This window comes from Sapajus apella, unplaced genomic scaffold, assembly GCF_009761245.1.
Source record: "Sapajus apella isolate SASKATOON/1434 unplaced genomic scaffold, GSC_monkey_1.0 scaffold18, whole genome shotgun sequence".
In the NCBI taxonomy this organism is placed as follows: Eukaryota; Metazoa; Chordata; class Mammalia; order Primates; family Cebidae; genus Sapajus; species Sapajus apella.
Window position 1 is genome coordinate 11,024,425 of NW_022436958.1, and position 20,835 is coordinate 11,045,259.

Genomic DNA, 20,835 nt, shown 5'->3' on the forward strand with positions numbered 1-20,835 from the left:
GAAAGAAAGAAGAAAGAAAGAAAGAAAGAAAGAAGAAAGAAAGAAAGAAAGAAAGAAAGAAAGAAAGAAAGAAAGAAAGAAAGAAAGAAAGAAAGAAAGAAAGAAAGAAAGAAAGAATTTAGAAGACAAGCATGTGCTGTTCACAACTTTCTGCATCATAAGGGGCTTCTTCACCCTCCATCTCTTTCCTTAAGAGTTCCCTGAAGAGTTCCCTTAAGCTCAGTTTCATGCCCAGAAACAGCAACAGAGATGCTAGGGCCCTAACAGGATCCAGAACCCGCTGTCTCCCATAAAACCATGGCTCTTATTTCTGGTGCAGATAATAACATAGGCAGATGACCAAGCCAACAGACATTTTCCCCATGCTGCCTTCCTTATATTGGTCAAATAAATGTAACCATACTAGGTTTGTTGCCTGATGCAACAGCAAGTCACAAAACCAAGACACCAGGTTGCAGCAGAGAAAAATGTTTAATAGTAGGGTCACTGAAATAGGATATAAGAGAAAACCTCAAATCCATGGGGTAGAGTTTTTAAGGGTTTTGGAATGGGCTGAACCGTGGAGACCCTTGACTGGTCAAAGAGCACAAGGTGAAGTCATTTCCCTGAAGACAGGAAAATGAAGAAGCTGTATTTTCATACTGATCCTGATCCTCTGTGAGGGTATTCAAACTGGTTATTGGAATTCAGGGTCTGACAAACATCTTATACAACCCTTAAACAAAAAGTCAGAGATCCTGTCTGCAGGAACCATGGGTATGCAAATCAATTCTTAAACAGCTTTAAAATCCTAATGTCAGAAATCCTATCAATAGAAACAATGGAGACATAAAATAGTCAATATCTAGTGCTGCCTGACTTTCAGCAACAAGGAAGTGGGCCAAAGTGCAGCCTAATTAATCTTTAATTATAACTATGTTTCTGACCAGTACCTGGCATGCAATTCTTGTCAATCTGTAAGGATGGTTTCCTAAAGGAATGGAGTAATCCATCCATCATGAGAACCCTCCACAGGCGCTGAAGCTACCATGGAGGATCAGATAAAGCTGATTCACATGCATTAGCCTCAGAAAATTCTACCAAGACATAATTGACTCTCTACAAAACAGTGATGTATGGAGCCTACACAAGTCCTTATTCTTCACAAAGCTGAAACCTGAGAGGTAAAACTACTTTTGCTGAGCTCTGAAACATTTCAGCCTCACCTAGTGGGGCCCTAAAACATCAGTTACTCTGAGTCCACTGAATATTTTAAGTATTCAAATGTATCCTCCTTCTAAACAACCCACATTAGACATTCATTATAATGGTTTTTGCATGTTAGTAAGATATCTTTTCTGAGATAGAGGTTTCTGGTAGTAGCTTATTAAAATATTAGATTAGACCACCTTGTAATTCTTACAGATTTCTTCATATTTTATCTTTGTCCTCTTTACTAAAAGGAATAAACATTTTGAAAGTTTTTCCCTAAAAATAGAAATAAATAGCCAGGCGCTGTGGCTCAAGCCTGTAATCCCAGCACTTTGGGAGGCTGAGGCAGGCGGATCACAAGGTCAAGTGATGGAGACCATCGTGGTCAACATGGTGAAACCCCATCTCTACTTAAAAAAAAAATGCAAAAATTAGCTGGGTGTGGTGGTGCATGCCTGTAGTCCCAGGTACTAGGGAGGCTGAGGCAAGAGAATCACTTGAATCTGGGAGGCGGAGGTTGCAGTGAGCCAAGATCACGCCACTGTACTCCAGCTTGGTAAAAGAGTGAGACTCTGTTTCAGAAAAAAAAAATAGAAAAAATTTATTTAAAGAAAAAAATAATTTAGACCTTGGTTGAAATTATTAGACAATAAAAGTTGTATTAACAATGTATTTTCAATTTTTAATTAATTCAGACAAAATTATGAGAAGGGTGTATTTGCCAAATATAAAAATGAATGATAACAGTGTAAAGACAATTAGTCAAACACACTGAGAAGCCAAAAATGAAAATACATCTAATACTTTTTTCAATGCAAAAGAACAAATGATATCATGTTTAGAATATTTTCTTTTGTAAAATTGCTTAATCAAGAGCCTGGGGCTTCAGTGCTGTTGAAAAGTAGAGCTAGACTTCTCCTCTCCCTAACATCCATTTGTATAGTAGCTTAGATCTTTAGCTAATTCTGTTAAATATTGATTTTCAACCACTGATTTATACAGGAGACCTGGAAGTAAAGCTATTTTCAATACTCTCTTCTCATTCCTTTAGGAGAGGTAAGGCATGGCTCTTGACTCCATGGAGATACACATGTGTAGAAATACATGTTAAGTGGAATAGCTGTTGGATGGAGGTAAGATTTCAAGAAAAGAGTAATGGACTCCTAAGAAGAAGCACACATTATGGAATAAGAAGTAGGAACCAATAAGTTAAAAATAGCCCTCCAGGATGAGGGAGGTAGAGGAGTATAGGCTCTGAGCCTACCATGTGGCTTAAAGAGAGCCCAATAATTCTGTCACCCTGAAGTATCAGATGTGCCGTTGGAAAAAAAACAGGTGTGTGTGTTTGTGCATATGCATGATCTGGAGAGCAGTGCCACCAAAAAGCTATAGCACTCTGCACTCTAGACAGGTTCATGTGGGACACGTTTTAATAAAAAGACAAAGTAACAAAGAGCCTTTTATTTTGTTAAAACTGAATGAGCAAGGTATTGGAATACCTCTTATAAAATTTGCATCGCAACGGGCAATGGCAGGAAAGAACCCAAGACGCAAGAACCACTCCATAGGGCTGTCAGTTGGGGGCAGCATTGGCTCCTGCCAGCAACAGAAGAGGGGATTTTGATGCTACAACCAAGGTTAACAGAATTCGACCACTCAGTTCTGGCACCTTCACCTGACTTTCAGAAAGGTCAGTGTAGCTGGAGCTCAGTCTTTGACTACAGTTTAGCTTCTACTCTGCCTTTAGAGAAAACAGAGAGAATTATTATGTAGGCACCAATCTCAAGCCCTGGAAATTTTGACAAATCTGGGGGGAAAAAATTCCAGAAAGACCTGGAGATGAAATTTGTGTAGCAGATGAGGATTTGGGACCATCGTTATTTGGACATACATGTAAATGTGGCCTTATTTATACATATTTTCGTTAAGTCTTATTACGTACATGGTAGGTACTCACTAATGTTGTTTTCTAATTTGTCTCACTTCGCTACTACAAGGAAGATCAAAAGAGTGAATGATACAGCCCAGACATACAAATCCTCTATTACCTAAATGGGTGCTTTTATATACATATGCATGCTTAACATTTCTCCATTTGTTGCAATGGTTCTAGGGACAGGCTGCGGCTTCTATTAATAGTCCTTTGAGATCAGAATATTTAATCATATGACTCAATATATGTCAATACATTTTGATATTTTTGGATCATTAGAGCCTTTTAAAAATTATGTGAAAGATACAGATATTCTCCCCAGAAAAAGGCACATATGTACATAACTTTAGATTATCCCCATTTGTAATCCCCTTTGACATTTCTCTTCCAACATCTCTTTCATGCCTACGATCTCTCACTGGAGTCCTCCAAAAATCTTTGTGGCATCCAGCCTCCCCAGCTTTCTTGCCTCTTTCACCCCACCCTCACCCTTCTCACACAGCAAGAACTTTCTCTGGCTTATTATTCACACTCCTCTAGACTTGACATTTCACCTGGATTCTCCAGAACAAAGGAGAGCCTAGCAAAAATGACTTGGCTCCGAAGAATCTTTTTTTTTTTTCCTTCAACCTGTTCAGTCTTTTTTTCTCTTCATGTTTGTTTGATTCTGTATTCTAAGATTAGGTAAAAGGCTGAAAAAGAAAAACCTCTCTTGGGAGAGTAGAGGAGGATAATAAGCCACCGAAGCAGGCAAATGCCTAACTACCGTTGGGAGTGAAGAAACATCAGGTCATTACCAGACGTCAATACATTTGTCCCCATCCTATTTTCATGCACATAAACCTTTAAAAACAAAGTTGAAGATGATGTCCCTTCTGAAATTGCGGGAGGAGAGAAACATGTGAAGAAGCCTTTAAACCAAGATTGAGATTTTGTTTGACTCTTTGATTTTCTCTAATTGACTGTTGGACAAAAGATTAATTTTATCTAAGAAAAAATGATTTGGAAAAATGTGCACAGCATCTCAAGTAATTATATCAATAGTTTGCTTTGAAACTCTAGAATGCTGCAAAGATATCTCCTAGACTCCTGGAATACAATCCATAAATATTTTTAAAAATCAATTGTGTAATAATCTCCATCTCAAAGGCAGGAATAAAACCAGAAAATGCTACACATTCCACGTGGCCTGGATTGACACACCATAGAGCAAACACTGAAGTCAAGCACAGTGTCCTTCTAACTATGGAGCAAGATATTTTTTTTTTCTCTGTTCTTTTCTTCATGGAAACTATTTGACTGAGATAGTATTTCATTGGAACATTTTCCCCTTAGATATTTGTATTGCTGACTGTGCTATTTTACTTAAAAATTGTGTGTCCATTCATTATTTCTTTATCCTTTCACCTAGCACACACTTATTAAACATCTTAGGCACCATGTAAGCATAAAAATAAACATGATTTGGACTCTGGAGGCATGGTCATCTGAAAGGAGTTATATCCAGTAACGAGGCAATTATATAAACCCCTAAGAGGTGTTCCTAACCCTGCCTTGGGGCATCAAGAAAGGCTTCCTGGAAGAAGTTTATCTAAATCAAGAGCTGTAGTATAATTGGGAGTTAGTTGCAGAGCTATAGGATAATTAGGAGTTAGCTGGGTAAAGGTAAGAAGAGAATGCCAGGCAGACTTCCTCACTAGAAGGATGCATCTGAAGCAGAGAATACTGAATGAGAAAGTTTAGCCTCAAATCCAGCTTGTAAGCAAGATTATTCAGGATGGAGAGGAAAACAGTTGTGGATTAAATTAGGGTGCTTTAATTATGAGCTAATACTTGACCTCTTGAAATTAAGTCTTGTTGTGGTCATAAAATTCTCCCAGTATGTGGGAGAGCTGACAGTGTAGAGTGGACATCCAGCACATCCTTGTTGAATTTATATAAGAAGGAATAAGGAACAGAGATTTGTTTTCTGGGAAGTTGATTTCCAAGCAGTTTTGGGTAGTATGTCATAACTGGAAAATTACCAGTGCTGATACTTGTAAAGCTTTAGTATTTTGCTTGAAGTATTATAAATTCCATGATTCAAATTAAAAGTGTTAATTTAGACTCCAATACCAAGGAGAAGTTACATCTAAATTATTGACAGCCTTAGAATATCCATTCTATTCTTTGAATTTCCTCCATTAGTGAATATAATGACAGTCGTCTATGTGATTGATGATATGGTTTGGCTGTGACCCCACCCAAATATCATCCTGAATTGTAGTTCCCATAATCCCCATATGTCCTGGGAGGGACTCAGTTGGTGGTAATTGAATCGGGGGGTGGTTATCCCCATAAAATTCTTATGATAGTGTGTTCTCATGAATCTGATGATTTTATAAGGGGCTTTTTTCCCTTTACTTGGCACTTCTCTCTCCTGCCACCATGTGAAAAGGGATACATTTTCTTCCTCTTCCACCATAATTGTAAATATTTTGAGTCTCCCTCCCCAGCTCTGCAGAACTGTCAGTTAAACCTCTTTACTTTATAAATTACCCAGTTTCAGGCAGTTATTTATACCAGTGTGAGAACAAACTAATACAGTGATTTTGTATCAAGGGAATGGGGTGCTGTTATAAAGATACCCCAAAATTGGAAGCAACTTTGGAACTGGGTAACAGGGATAGGCTGGAACAGTTTGGATGGCTCAGAAGAAGACAGTAAAATGTGGGAGAGTTTGGAACTTCCTAGATACTTGGAGGGATCAGAAGACAGGAAGATGTGAGAAAGTTTGGAACTTCCTAGAGACTTGTTGCGTGGTTTTGACCAAAAGGCTGATAGTGATATTGACGGAATGTTTTCTTTTTCCAGGTCCACAAGGGGGCATAGTTTTAAGGGCAATTACTTCCCAGTGCTGTGCCCTGCTCCCATCTCTCTCCATCTGGGAGATTTAATGGTTTATGTTTAAATTTCATGGGCGTGGGGAGAAACTAGAAGTCAATCACTCCAGCGGAAGTTCTAAGGAACTCCTTTCATTGGCCAGGGGTCTTAGAGAAGGTGGGGGTTCCTTCCAGGTTAAAAGTCCCCTTCCTCCACACCCCTTTGGACTCTATGTTTAGATCCCCTTCCACAAACACTCTCCTGGAAGCTGTTTTTCTCTATCCTGGATTTTCCCTCTGGAGTACCCTTCCACACTCTCTCATGGAAGCCTGTCTTCCCCTTGTACACTCCATCTCTCTCTATTCCCTTCCACTTAGTGTGGAAGCTGCTTTCCTCTCCTGGATTCCATCTTCCTGGATTCTCTCACTCAGTGGGAGAGTTAGGTGCTTCTCTCTCCTTCTCTGGCTTCTCTCTCTCTCTTTCAATAAATCACTTTCTACAAACACTTTTGAGTCCGATATTTGCTGCGCAAGGCGCTGTGGTCCCCTCTCTCATTCATGAGAGGGCAGGAGACCAAGAACCTGGAGAAATGTCCTCTGAGGGGAGCTGAGGGCACCCTGAACCCCTGAACCCCAATACTACAATATGGACAATGAAGTCCAGATTGAGGTGAGTGCAGATGGAGGTAAGAAACTTACCGGTAACTAGAGTAAAGGTGACTCTTCCTATGCTTTAGCAAAGACCCTTGTGGAATTTTGCCCCTGCCTAAAAGATCAGTGGAAGATTTAACTTGAGGGAGATGATTTAGGGTATCTGGTGGAAGAAATTTCTTTTCTTTTTTTTTTTTTTTTTGAAACGGAGTCTTACTCTGTCACCAGGTTGGAGTGCAGTGGCGCAATTTCGACTCACTGCAACCTCTGCTTCCTGGGTTCAGGCGATTCTTTGGTGGAAGAAATTTCTAAGTGGCAAACTCTTCAAAAGGAAGCAGAGCATAAAAGTTTGAAAAATTTGCAGCTTGACAATACGAAGGGAAAGAAAAAACCCCATTTTCTGGGAAGAAATTCCAGCAGCTACAAGAGCCAAATATTAATCACCAAAACAATGAAGAACATGTCTTCAGGATATGTCAGAGACCTTCACAGCAGCCTCTCCCCATCACTGGCTTGGAGGCCTAGAAGGGAAAAATGCTTTTGTGGACCTAGTCCAGGACCCGCCTGCTATGTGCAGCCTCAGGACTTAGTGCTCTGCACCCCAGCCACTCCAGCCATGACTAAAAGGGGCTAAGGTACAGCTTAGACCATTGCTTCAGAGAGTGCATGCCCCCAGCCTTGGCCCTTTCATGTGATGTTGGTCCTGCAGGTGAGCATAAGACAAGAACTGAGGTTTGGGAACCTCAACCTAGATTTCAGAGGATGTATGGAAATGCCTGGATGTTCAGGTAGAAGTTTGCTACAGTGGTAGGGTCTTTATGGAGAACCTTTGCTAGGGCAGTGAGGAGGGGAGACATGTGTTTGAAGCCCCTACACAGAGTCCCCATGGGGCTACTTCCTAGTGGAGCTATGAGGGCCACTATTCTCCAGACTACAGAAAGGTAGATCTACCAACAGCTTGCACCATTATCCTGATAAAGCCACAGACAATGCCAACCTGTGAAAGCTACCAGGAGGCGGGGGCTATACCCTGCAAAGCCACAGGGGTGGAGTTTCTTAAGGCCATGGGAGCCCACCTCTTGCATCAGCATGACCTGCATTTGAGACATGGAGTCAAAGGAGGTCATTTTGAAACTTTTTAAATGACTGCCCTATTGGATTTTGGACTTTCACAGGGCCTGTAGCCCCTTTGTTTCAGCCAATTTCTCCCATTTGGAATGGGCATACTTACCCAGTGTCTGTATCCCCATTGTATCCAGGAAGTAAGTAACTTGCTTTTGATTTACTACAGGCTTACAGGTGGAAGAGATTTGTCTTGTCTCAGATGAAATTTTGAAGTTGGACTTTTGGGTAAAAGCTGGAATGAGCCAAGACTTTGGGAGACTGTTGGAAAGGCATAACTGTGTTTTGAAATGTGAGGATGTAAGATTTCGGAGCAGCCAGGGTGGAAATATTTCGTTGTGTCCACGCCCAAATCTCATCTTGAATTGTAGTTCCCATGATCCCATGTCAAGGGAGGGACCTGGTGGGAGGTAATTGAATCATGAGGGTGGTTACCCACATGCTGTTCTCATGATAGTGAGTTCTCACAAGATCTGATAGTTTTATAATGGGCTTTTCCTCCTTTGCTTGATACTTCTCTTTCCTGCTTCAATGTGAAGAAGGATATGTTGCTTTCCCTTCTGCCATGATTGTAAGTTTCCTGAGGCCTCTCCAGACCTGTGGAACTGTGAGTCAATTAAACATCTTTCCTTTACAAATTACACAGTCTTGGGCAGTACTTTATAGTATTGCGAGAAGACTAATACAATTAAAAAGTATCATGGAGACTGGGCACTGTGCCTTATGCCTATAATCCCAGAACTTTGGGAAGCAGAGGCAGGGGCATTGGTTTAGCCTAGAAATTGGAGACCACACTGGACAACATAGTGAGACCCTGCCTCTATTATTTTTTTTTAAAAAGTATCTTGAAGAATAAGTACAACATTTTATTTGAAAAGTACATCACATATCAACCATAACCATCGTCCAGGATGATCATCAAGGGAATATTGTCCACTTGAGGAAGTGAAAGTCCAATAGTTCTATACTTGGTTTGCTGCTCAGCCTCAGAAAAATTATCTCCATCTTTTTTGGTGTTTTTTTTCTTTTGTTTGTTTGTCTGTTTTAAGAAAACCACCACTCTTTTCCAGAAGTATATTTGTTCTAGTCAGTACTAGAAGAATTTATAGTCCTCAGACTTATGTATATTCCACAATTGGAGTTTCTCTGCTATTGCATTATTTTTCTATGTGAAATCATGATGGGAAAACTAAGATAGTATACAAGTTTATTACTTTGTTCTAAAGCTGACAACTTTATAAGCAGGTATCATAACAAGTACAAGGTTATCGTTGGGTGTTTCTTTTTCTCTACTTCTTAAAGGAAAAAAAAAATCACTTTGAAACAAGTTTGCTAAGTAAAAGGCCCCCAGAGAGTGAGAGTAATAATGAATGATGTTTCCGCACACTCTCTAAAGATTCTGGATTATTTCACAGTTTCACTTGTAATGTGAAATTGGTCCAGACAAAATCCAGGGCTTGATTTTTTAAGGTTATTGTGCCTGGCACAAAGTCTTCTGTCAATAGCTATGTTGTGAGCTTACAGTCTCATTAAGGCAAGATTACCTGTAGCCAACACTTTCACTAAAGTAGAGCGAGCATATGGCTAAACCCTCATATGAGGCGCCAGAAGCATATAACCTTCCACTTTCCTTAACCTCAGTGTGTTCATCTAGCAAAAGTTACAGAATTTTGGGAAAGTGAACTCAAATATAGGAAACTCATGCTGAGTCTTTGTAGTGCAGCTTAACTAGCATATATTCTTTAAAACATCATTTACCGTAAGTCTTACTGTCCCAATTGTACTGATGGAGAAGCTAATGCCTATCTCACAGGATGGTAAGTTTTAATGAGATTAAATTTTTAAAAATGTATTTTATAAAGTAGTCATATATAGTTCTATTAGACAGTTCTCTTTGACAAGGCTGAAATATATAAACGTGTTTTCAAATGGAGAATGGGAGGCTTAACATTATTTAATTTGTCCTTTAGCTTTTCAAAACACGCATACTTTGCTTAATTATTTCATTCAGCAAATATATATTAACAGTGCATTTCTAATTTTTAATCACCAGGGAGAATTTTAGGTTTTGGGAATATTGTGATGCTCAAGCCACACGGGCAGCATTATTGATGATTGGACATGGCTCCTCAGAAACAGACAGTGAGCCAAGCATCATCATGACAGCAAGGCACAAGGTATACATAAATCTTTCATTCATGTAAGCCTCTCAAACTACACATTAAACCCAAATTCCAAGTTAACTGATCTACTAGAACTGTTATGCTGCTCCAAGAATGCTTTGTAGAGTAGCACTGTTCTGTAAAAATAACTTTGTCTTATATTAAAAAAAAAAAAAAAAAAAAAAAAAAACCCTGAAAGATCCTGGAATGCCATTTCTTTCCAAAAGAGTAGCCATATTTGAATTTTCTTAGCAGCTTGCTGAGAGAGTGCAAAGCTAACAAGAATCAAAACAGACTCTTTACATAGTTTGTTTGGGTCTAGAGGAAATCTGTCCATGAGCTTTTGTGAAGGGGCCAACATGTCAGCATATGCCTGACTACAGTGAGTTTATCTTTCAATTGATTTAGTCCATTCTGGGAAATCGAGATGATGCAAGAGTATGGCACATAACCAAGAGCTTTCTCTTTTCATTGACAGAAGTGATAGAAATATCCTTACTCTTACAAATCACTTGATCAGAAATAATAGAGTCAGATACTCTATTGTTTAGATTCCTATTACAGTTACTTTGTTCATATTTTAAGGTGTTATTAACATGTGATATAATCTTTGTAACAGTAATGTTACAAAGTTAATGGTAAAGAATGGGATGGACCCATAATTCTGTTGTCCTGAAGTTTACATATAATTTCATGAAACATATGTTCTATTAATGGAGGCTTTGGCCACCTAGAAATGCTTGAAACTGAGTTGCAAAGGTTATAGACATACTTTCTGATGTGTGTAATACACACACACACAAAATCTCAAATTAGGTGTTTCACAAAAATTTTGTTCTCTATTCATCTTTTTTATTTCTTTTAAATCTACTGTACACATATAGAACAGGAGTACGAATTGAGGTTACTATTTCTTCATGTTATTTTATAATTTCTCCACGTTATTTGTGCAAACTAAAGACACAAAACTCTGGAGAATATGACAGCAGGTGTCAGAGGTATTCAGCTCACATCTGACTAGAGTGGCCATGCCGAGTGGGCTTGTCCTCATGTGGAAACATAAGTGAAGCACCTCTGGGAACACAGAAACTTGTGGGATTGGGAGAAATGTGGAGATGACCAAGATCTCACAGAAGCAATAGAAGAATGTTAAGACACTGAGTGAAATTCCAATGTAAGGTGGTATAAATGCCAATGTGATCTTATTCCTATTCACAGGCTGGTGAACCCTGATAGCATATAGTTATAAATAGAATTGATAGGTATTACTTGAGAACTTAATATGTTCAAGATATATGTGTATGTGTGTATGTATGTGTATATATATATATATATATATATATATATATATAAAGATATATGTGTATGTGTGTGTATATATAATGAATACCTCCTAGAATTTACAGTGTGTGTATATATAATATACACATATTACCTATATTTTATATATATATATATATATATATATATATATATATATATGTATGTATACACGCACACACATACCACACACACACTGTAAATTCTAGGAGATACTCATTGTAAAATTAGAGATTAGGGTCTAATCACTTGGCATATACTAATCTTGTTTCTAGTTAAGCTTCTACTGAATGATACTGAGTCCCTGAATAAAATACATAGAATGCCTCAAGTATTTTTTAAATTTAATGTAATTAATTTATTTATTTTCTTTTTAGAGATAGAGTCTTGCTCTGTTGTCCAGGTTGGAGTGCAGTGGTATGATCATGGCTCATTGCAGCCTCAAACTCCTGGGCTCAAATGATACTCTCACCTCAGCCTCCCAAGTAGCTGGGACTATAGGCACACCCCACCAAACCCAGTTAAATTTTTTTTTTTTTTTTTTTGATAGAGACAGGGTCTCATTACGTTGCCAAAGCTGGGAAAGGCCCAGGTTTTAATTCTGGTTTTCTTAACCTTTCTTGGATATGATTGTGTTTTTCTACTTATACTTGGTATATTCCTCAGCTATAGAATAAAATAACTTGAGAAAATAGACACTGAAGGAAACCTGCTCAACTTCACTTTGAATACCAGGAAACAAAACATACCCCAGACCCATCACAATCAATATGGTTCCCTCTCCCTTTCTATTTTGTTGCTTCCAGTTGTTTGTCTTCAAGCAAATGCTACACCACTTGGTCATCAAGATGAAGGAAGTTGATTAGCAATTAACAAAACTTTCACTAACTGCTCTCCCTTTAGCACCTGGAAATTCTTGGCTCTCCACCATGTCTTCTGCTTATTGCCCCCAAAAGTACTCTTCCCATCTTCTTTATCCCTAAGTCCCTCTTGCTAACAGCTTTGCCTGAGATGCAGTCTTCCCTGACCTCTTTCTGCTTCCTCCATCGCTTTATTCTAATGATCTTTTCTCTCTTTGTTACTCAAGTAGAGTTGTGCCAAAGTTATGAGGTGGAAAGAAACATAACGTGTTCCATACCTCTAGAAACTAAATGGAGCTGGTGTATGGCCATACAGTTTTACTCAGGATGAATTAGAGAAATAGGGTTTAGTTAGATAGCATTTTACAGTTCAACAGTGAAAAAATAAAACAAAAAAACCCCAGAACTTTTATCCCAAGCAGAATTTAATGTCATTGTAAAATGAGAGGCATACACAATATATGCTGAACATTAATGAAGGAAAGAGACCATATGAGCTGTGTAAGGGAAGATTTCACAGAGAAAGAGCCTTTAAGGACGGGTAGGCTATGCATTGCCAAAAAAGAGGCAGAGATGTCATGGATATAAAAGTCATGTCTGGATGATGCTAATTCAGTAATTCTGGCTGGAATGATGAATGATGTTTGGGGAGAGTAGTGAAGGATGGGAGTAAAAAGCCAGAGTGCAGCCCTACTATGAAAGACTTTGAAGCTTGGACTAATGAATTTGTGCTTGATCCTCAGAACCAGGCTTCTCCCATGCTTTTTACTTATTTGTCTCCCAGAATCAGCTTTGAGTCCTATTTGCTCTCTTTATCCATCTGCCTCATGGTGAAGAGGTGCATGCATCTGTTCTGAGACTCCTGTCAATTTCTCCATGAGGCAGATGGTCTATTTCTGTTTCCAGACTTTGCCAGACCCCCCTGAGTTTTTCATCTTCTAGCCCTGGAGATTTATTGCCAGTGCAGCAACAGAAACCATGTGGCAGATGAGAGTAGAGAATAAGTTTCAGTAGATGTATTCACCAAGGGGCCATTTCAGCATATTAACTCATGTCCTTTTCAAAAAGTACTGTCTGTTTATCATAAGATGGAATGGCTGAGAGGAAGATTAATGCAATTTAAATTGGGATTAAGGTAAATTATTTTTATTGATTCTCCTTAAATATTTTAATGACTCTTTTTTCTCCCCTGCAATGATTTTATTATTACATTTATCCTTTTGGATGGACCAAGAGACAAAGAAAGTTATTAGATATGTCCATTTTTGAAATTGGCACCTATTACACCTCTAAATCAAATATCATTAACATCAGCCCCCAAATTTTCTAGTCTGCCTCTTCAACAATAATCAAAGCACTGTGCATCAGCCAGAGCTAGAATCTCCTCTTGCCTAACTGCGTTATTAACTTTAACCAATCTAGCCTATACCAATATGATACATTGCATCTTGCTAAGTTGTCAAATGTGCATCATCTAAACCAGCTATGATATTTCCTTAAGTTCCATAGCAACACACTCCTTCTGGGCCTCTAACCTACCATAACAAACTGAATACCAATAGTTGGTGTCCAAGGGGAACAAATCAAAACTGGGATGAAATCAGTATAAATTATTTCTTCATTTGAAAATATAAAATCCTTAAATGGTTTTCCCCAGAGATGGTAAGCCGATAATGGTTCTATACGCAAAAGGGTTGTAGATGTATTTAGTGCCCAGAATTAGATTTTCTCTAGCTACAGAAAACCACATGATTTGACCACCAAATATAATGTCACCATTCACTTTTATTTTAAAGTCCACAGTTACTAAAAATCACTTAATTAGAATGCATTCAAACCTGGTCTAAAAGACACTGCTCTCATAGATGCAACAGGAGATTTCTCCCCAGCTGGAATGGGATTTTGCTGGTAACCAGGCACAGGAGTTAAAGCTTGAGGCAGAATATTGAGAGTGAATAAATGATGCCCCTGATAATTTTTTCAGACAATCCCAAGCCTTGGCCTTTCTTTCATTACTGGGTTCAGTTGGAAGATAGACTTGGGAAAGGCAAGGAGAAAAAAAAAAGGAATGGGAGGAGAGGAGTATTCTACTTAGAAATAAAATCTATACTCATTTACAACTGAGAATATCATCTTTCTTTGGTAAAGGATAAAATTTTTTTCTTTATTTTTTAAAAGATTATAATATTTCCTCTTTTCAGTGTTGAATAAGATATCCACCAGTTTCTTCCAAAGCTTTTGAGACCTTGCTTCAAACACACCACTGAAGAACTAAGTATTCTTAAATATCATAATACTATTTTTAAAACTAAGAAAAGTTTTTTATCTGAAGACTTTTTTTTAAAAGCAGAACAAAAACTTGGCCTACAGTCCTGAAAATTCACTTTTATAATACGCAACTCCCAGAGCAGATCTTCATCTCATTTCACATTCAATATTAGAATCTCACCATTTCCATTTAAGCAGGATTTAATAAAATGCATGTTGATTTTACAGTTAAAATAGTGAGGAAAAAAGTTGAAATAGTGACAGAGTTCCCCCTAATTTTTCAGCTCTTATCTCCTTCTCATTTTTCCACCTTTTGGAGTCTTCAGTGTCTAATTTTTCCACCTTGTATGTTCATGTGTACTCATTATTTAGCTCCCACTTATAAGTGGCAAAATACATTATTTGGCTTTCTGTTTCTGGGTTATTTCACTTTGCATAATGGCCTCCAGTTCTGTTGCTGCAATGGACATGATTTTATTGTTTTCTATGGCTGAGTATAGATAAAATAACTCCATTAAAAACTGGGCAAAAGCACGAATAGACATTTCTCAAAAGAAGGCATATAAGCAATTCTCAAAAGAAGGCATATATAAAATGTTATATATATACACATATATATGTGTATATATATATGTATGTGTGTGTATATATATATATATATATATTCTTTTGAGAATAGATGTTTCCTAAAAGAAGGCATACATAAAATGTTACATATACACACACATATATATATATATATCCAGTTATCCATTAATGGATACTTAGATTGGTTTCATGACTTCGCTATTGTGAATAATGCTGTGATAAACATACAAGTGCAGGTGTTTTTTCAATATAATAATACACAATATATGCTGAACTTTTTTTTTTTTTCTTTTTGAGATGGAGTCATGCTCTGTCACCCAAGCTGGAGTTTAGTGGCATGATCTTGGCTCACTGTAACCTCCACCTTACAGGTTCAAGTGATTCTGCTGTCTCAGCCTCCAACGTAGCTGGAATTACAGGCTCCCACCACCATACCCAGCAAATTTTTGTATTTTTAGTAGAGAAAGAGTTTCACCATGTTGACCAGGCTGGTCTTGAGCTCCTGATCTCAAGGGATCTGCCTACCTCAGCCTCCCAAAGTGCTGTGATTACAGGCATGAGCCAGTGTGCCTGACCAATATAATGATTTATTTTGGAATCCAAAAGAATCCCAGTAGTGGGATTGCTGGATCAAATAGTGATTCTATTTTTAGTTCTTTGAGAAATCTCCATACTGTTTTCCATAGAGGTTGTACTAATTTACATTCCCACCAACAACATCTAAGCACTTCCTTTTCTACACATCCTTGCTAACATCTGTTGTTTTTTGACTTTTTTGCAACGGACATTCTGACTGGTGTAAGATGGTATCTCATTGTAGTTTTAATTTGTATTTCTCTGATTTTGAGCATTTTTTCATATTTTTGTTGGCCGCTTATATGCCTTCTTTTGAGAAACATCTATTCATGTTTTTGCCCACTTTTTAATGGAGTTATTTGGTTGTTATTATTAAGCTATTTGAGTTCCTTGTAAGTTCTGGATATTAGCTGTTGTCAGATGCATAGTTCACAAATATTTCCTCCCATTCTGTATGTTATCTATTTACTCTGTTGATTGTTTATTTTGCTGTGCAGAATCTTTTTAATTTAATGAAATCCTATTTATCTATTTTGTTTGTTTGTTTGTATTTGATTTTGAGGACTTAGTCATAAATTTTTTGCCTAGGTCAATGCCCAAAAGAGTTTTTTCCTAGATTTTCTTCTAGTATGTTTCTAGTTTCAGGTCTTACATTTAAGGTTTTAATTCATCTTAACTTTTGTATATAGTGAGAGATAGGAATCCAGTTTCATTTTTCTGCATATGACTATCACATTTTCCCACACCATTTAGTAAAGAGGGTGTTCTTTCCCCAGTGTATGTTTTTGTCAACTTCATTAAAAATCACTTGGCTATAGATATGTGGCTTTATTTGTGGGTTCTCTATTCTGTTTATTGATCTGTGTGTCTGTTTTCATACCAGTACCATGCTGTTTTCGTTACTGTAGACTTGTAGCATAATATGAAGTCAGGTAATGTGATGTCTCTAGTTTTTAGCTTTTGCTTAGAATTGCTTTGGCTATTTGGGGTCTTTTTTGGTTGCATATGAACATTAGAATTGTTTTTTTTTCTAATTCTGTGGAGACTGACATTGGTAATTTAATAGGACTTGCACTGAATCTCTAGATTGCTTTGGCAGTATGGTCACTTTAACAATATTGGTTCTTCAATTCATTAGCATTGGATGTTTTTTTCCTTTGTGTGCATCATCTATGATTTTTTTCAGCAATGTTTTACAGTTTTCCTTGTAGAGATCTTTCATCTCCTTGGTTAAATGTGTTTCCAGTTATTTTATTTTATATTTGTAGCTATTTTAAATGGGACTGAATTCTTGATGTGGCTCTTTGCTTGTTAATAGTATATAGAAATGCTATCAATTTTTGTACATTGATTTTGTATTCTGAAATTTTACTGAAGTCATTTATCAAATCTAGGACACTTTAGGGCTTTCTATGTATAAAGTCGTATCACTAGTGGACAGAGATAATTTGACTTCCTCTTTTCCAGTGTGGAGGCCTTTTCTTTCTTTCTCTTGATGGATTGCTATAAGTAGAACTTCCAGTACTATGTTGAATAAGAGTGGTGAAAATGAGTATCCTTATTTTGTTCCAGTTATTAAAGGGAATGCTTTGAACTCATCTCCATTCAGTATAATGTTGGCTGCGGGCCTGTCATATATGACTCTTATTATGTTGAAGCATCTTCTTTGTATGCTCAGTTTGTTGAGGGTTGTTATCGTAAAGGAATGCTGAATTTTATCTAATGATTTTCTGTGTGCCTCTTAAGATGATCATATGGTTTTTGTGTTTAATTCTGCTTATGTGGTGAATAACATTTATTGATTTTCATATGGTGAATCCTTCTTGCATCCCTGGAGTAAAATCCATTTGATTATAGTGTATTATTTTTTGATGTGCTGTTCAATTTGGTTTGGTAATTTTTTTGTTTGTTTTTTTAGGATTTCTACATCTATGTTCATCTAGGATATTGGCCTATAGTTTTCCTTTCTTGTTGTGTCTTTGCCTAGCTTTGGTATCAGGGTGCTATTGGCTTCATAGAGTGAGTAAAGGAGGATTTCCTCCTCAATTTTTTGGAACAGTTTCAGTAAGATTGGCACCAATTAGAATACAGAATTTAAAGGACAAGAAAGGAAAGACAAAACTACAGAAAGCTAAATTAATAAACACTAGCCTAAAGATATACATGTAACTATGGTGCTTTGAATGAAAATGGTGGCCATATTTTTAGTCTCTTAGCTTAGCCAAATATCTTGGTCATCCAAGACCTGGCAAAATGCCTCCCAGAAATATTCCTAACTAGTTCATCAACCAAAACAATATTATCAGTGTCTAGACAATATCTCTCAAGAGAGTGAAATGAGGCTTTTTCATACCAGAAGCAGAGAAATTTCTGTCTCACCTTTGCCAAACTCTAGTCTCCCTGTTGTGTGTCTTTCAAGTTCGGCTCCAACCAGAATGTTTGAGAAGTGGAATTCTGCTTGAGTTTGAAGTCTTGTTTGTTTTTGTTTTGTTTTGTGAGAGTAAAACTAAAGGCAGTAAATTAGTTTAATACTTTCCTGTCCCCAGGAAAAACTAGAAGCCAAGTGGGTAGAGTGGGCTGAGGCCAGCATACCCTACCACAAAACTTAATTCTGGATTTAATCTCAGTGTTTATGGGTCCAGGAAATATTCTAAATGAAGATACCTTGAGTTCTTTGGCAACTAATGTCTAAAGTAGTTTATAATGCTGTTGTCTCATGATATCTTGCATTGAGTACAGAAAGCCAGAGTATGATAGCCTCCAAGAAGCAAAATTAGCTGAAAAAAATGTCCTTGCTCTTGTCATCATACATTTTTAGAACTAAGCAGCTGATTTTATTTTCTAATGAAAAAATTTGTGAGTAGGTTTTAATTGTGCTGTGAGGGGAAAAAACCCATTTGCAATTGAATCCAATTACAACTCATTTGTGATTAAGATTCAGTATTTAATATTGATGGGCTGGTATTGTTTTCTTATTGCTGTCTATGGAGAATTCATTATGAACAATATGTTGAAAACAAAATACACAAATGCCCATTGCTTTTTACTCTATAAACATTGGATTGAATTTATATTGTAAAAATAAAAGAATCATTTAAGAGTATTTTAAATAAAAACGTGAATATGCATAAATGAAGAGTACTAGAGTTCCCATCTAATGAAATTTTGTAAGAAGACATTACGTAGCATTTAACATCGAGATTAAAATGAAAAATAGAGTTACCTTCAGAAAATAAATCACTCCAATTTCCAAACTTCCTCTTGGCAAAACATGTAAAGAAAGATAATTTTCTATGTGATTTGTTGAAAATTGAACTTGACAACAGGTGCTTGATTTAATAGCTAAGCAGATCATTGTCCAACTTTGAACTTTATCGTGTACAGGAAAACTTTTGTTTTCTCAATCCTTCCTGTATCATTTTTGCTACAAGTTAATAACCTCACAGGATGGGAGAATCTACCTTCAGTTTTTGAAGTTACACTTAGTTTCTATTATATAATGGAGAGAAAATAAAACATAATTGCAAACAATCACAACCACTATGGGTAACACAGGGAGATGATTAAGTAAACTGTCATCTATTTATATAAGCAAAATCATAAAGACATGCAATATATCCAAAATATACTTTAAAAGCACTTAAAAATAAATTTTAAAAAATTGTATTGCCTTTTAAGTAATAAAAAGCAGAATAGCATCATCATAAATACGTGAAAAGATATATTTAAAAAATTGAAAATGTTTTCCAAAGATTTAATAATTATTTTATCTACTTTGTATATTGTAATTTTCTTCTTTATAGTGGTTTTGAAGTTCCCAATTTGGAGAATAGGTATGTATTATTTTTTAAACTAGGAAAATACAGTGCTTTTATGAGAATAAATGTAAATTTATAGCTTCCCCTGTACAACAGAAGATACCCCCAACCCTAAGGAGAAAAGTGGTTTTCCGGTGTTCATATTGTAATGCCCTTCCTTGCAAATCTAGAAGACACTGAAACCAAAACAAATCAAGCTAATCAAGATTTCGCTCCAACAAAGTTGAAGCCATGGATATTTCACTCTCTCTGTCCAGCACCACTGTGTTTTCTGGCCAAGGCTCATTCCATAGGAATTGCCTCACTCCACTCAAATGTTTTCAGCCAATCCCTAGTGCCCATGATTCAGCTGAGAGAAATGGCCTTTCCCTACTCTCTTCCCAGCAACCTTTGTCACTTGGGTCTTCAAATCAGATCAATCACTCTTGGGAACCACATTCTCATAATATTTTGGTGTAAGACATATTTTGAATGAATGGATTTACTGGACTCCCAACAATGAACCTTCCAGGGCACCTTGCAAATAATAAGATGACAGTTTTTCAGACCTCATAAAATATGTTTTCATTCTATTAACAAAATTAGAGCAGAGCAGTCATTTTTGTGTGACTCTTTCTTAGATCTGGAATAGGAACGGGGTTTGCACAGGGTTGAAGGTTTTGAGAAAGTTAGAATATGTCTTTTAAAACTGGGAACAATTAGAACAGAATGGAAGAAACTTTGCACGAGTTTTATGTGGAGAAAACTAATATTTCAGATTCAAATATTGGAGAACTTAACATCAGTGGTAGAAAACACTAAAGATCAAACCTGACTTCAAATGTAGTAGATCTAAGAATCCGGAACAAGGTGAAGTTGACATTAATGCAAAAATATTTTCTACAGAGAATAGTGCTAGTGAAGAGTCATTACTCAGTCATAATTCCAAATTACATCTGACGTGTTGGGCCTCATTTATGAGACGGCAAAATGAGAAGTCAGACAAGATTACATGGTCAGGGTGTGCTATGTGTACTCTATGAACCATTTAGAAAATCCTGAGTACAGTAATCAGAAAGAATGGTAACGGCATGAAAACAGACACAAAGACCAATGGAACAGAATAGAGAACACAGAAATACACCCACACCCTTAATAGCCATCTCATTTTCAACAATGGCATCACAGACACACATTGGGAAAAGGACAGTCTCTTTAATAAATGGTGCTGGGAAAACTGGATAGCCATATGCAGAAGAATACTGGATCCCCATCTGTCGCCATACACAAAAATCAACTCAAAATGGATTAATGACTTTGTAAGACTTGAAACTGCAAAGCCAGTATAAGAAAATAATAAAGAAATGCTACAGGATATTGGTGTGGGCAAAGAATTTTTGGATAAGACCTTAAAAGCACAAGCAAAAAAAGCAAAATTAGACAAATGATATTACGTCAAGCTGAAAACCTTCTGTATGGCAAAGGAAACAATCAACAGAGTGAAGA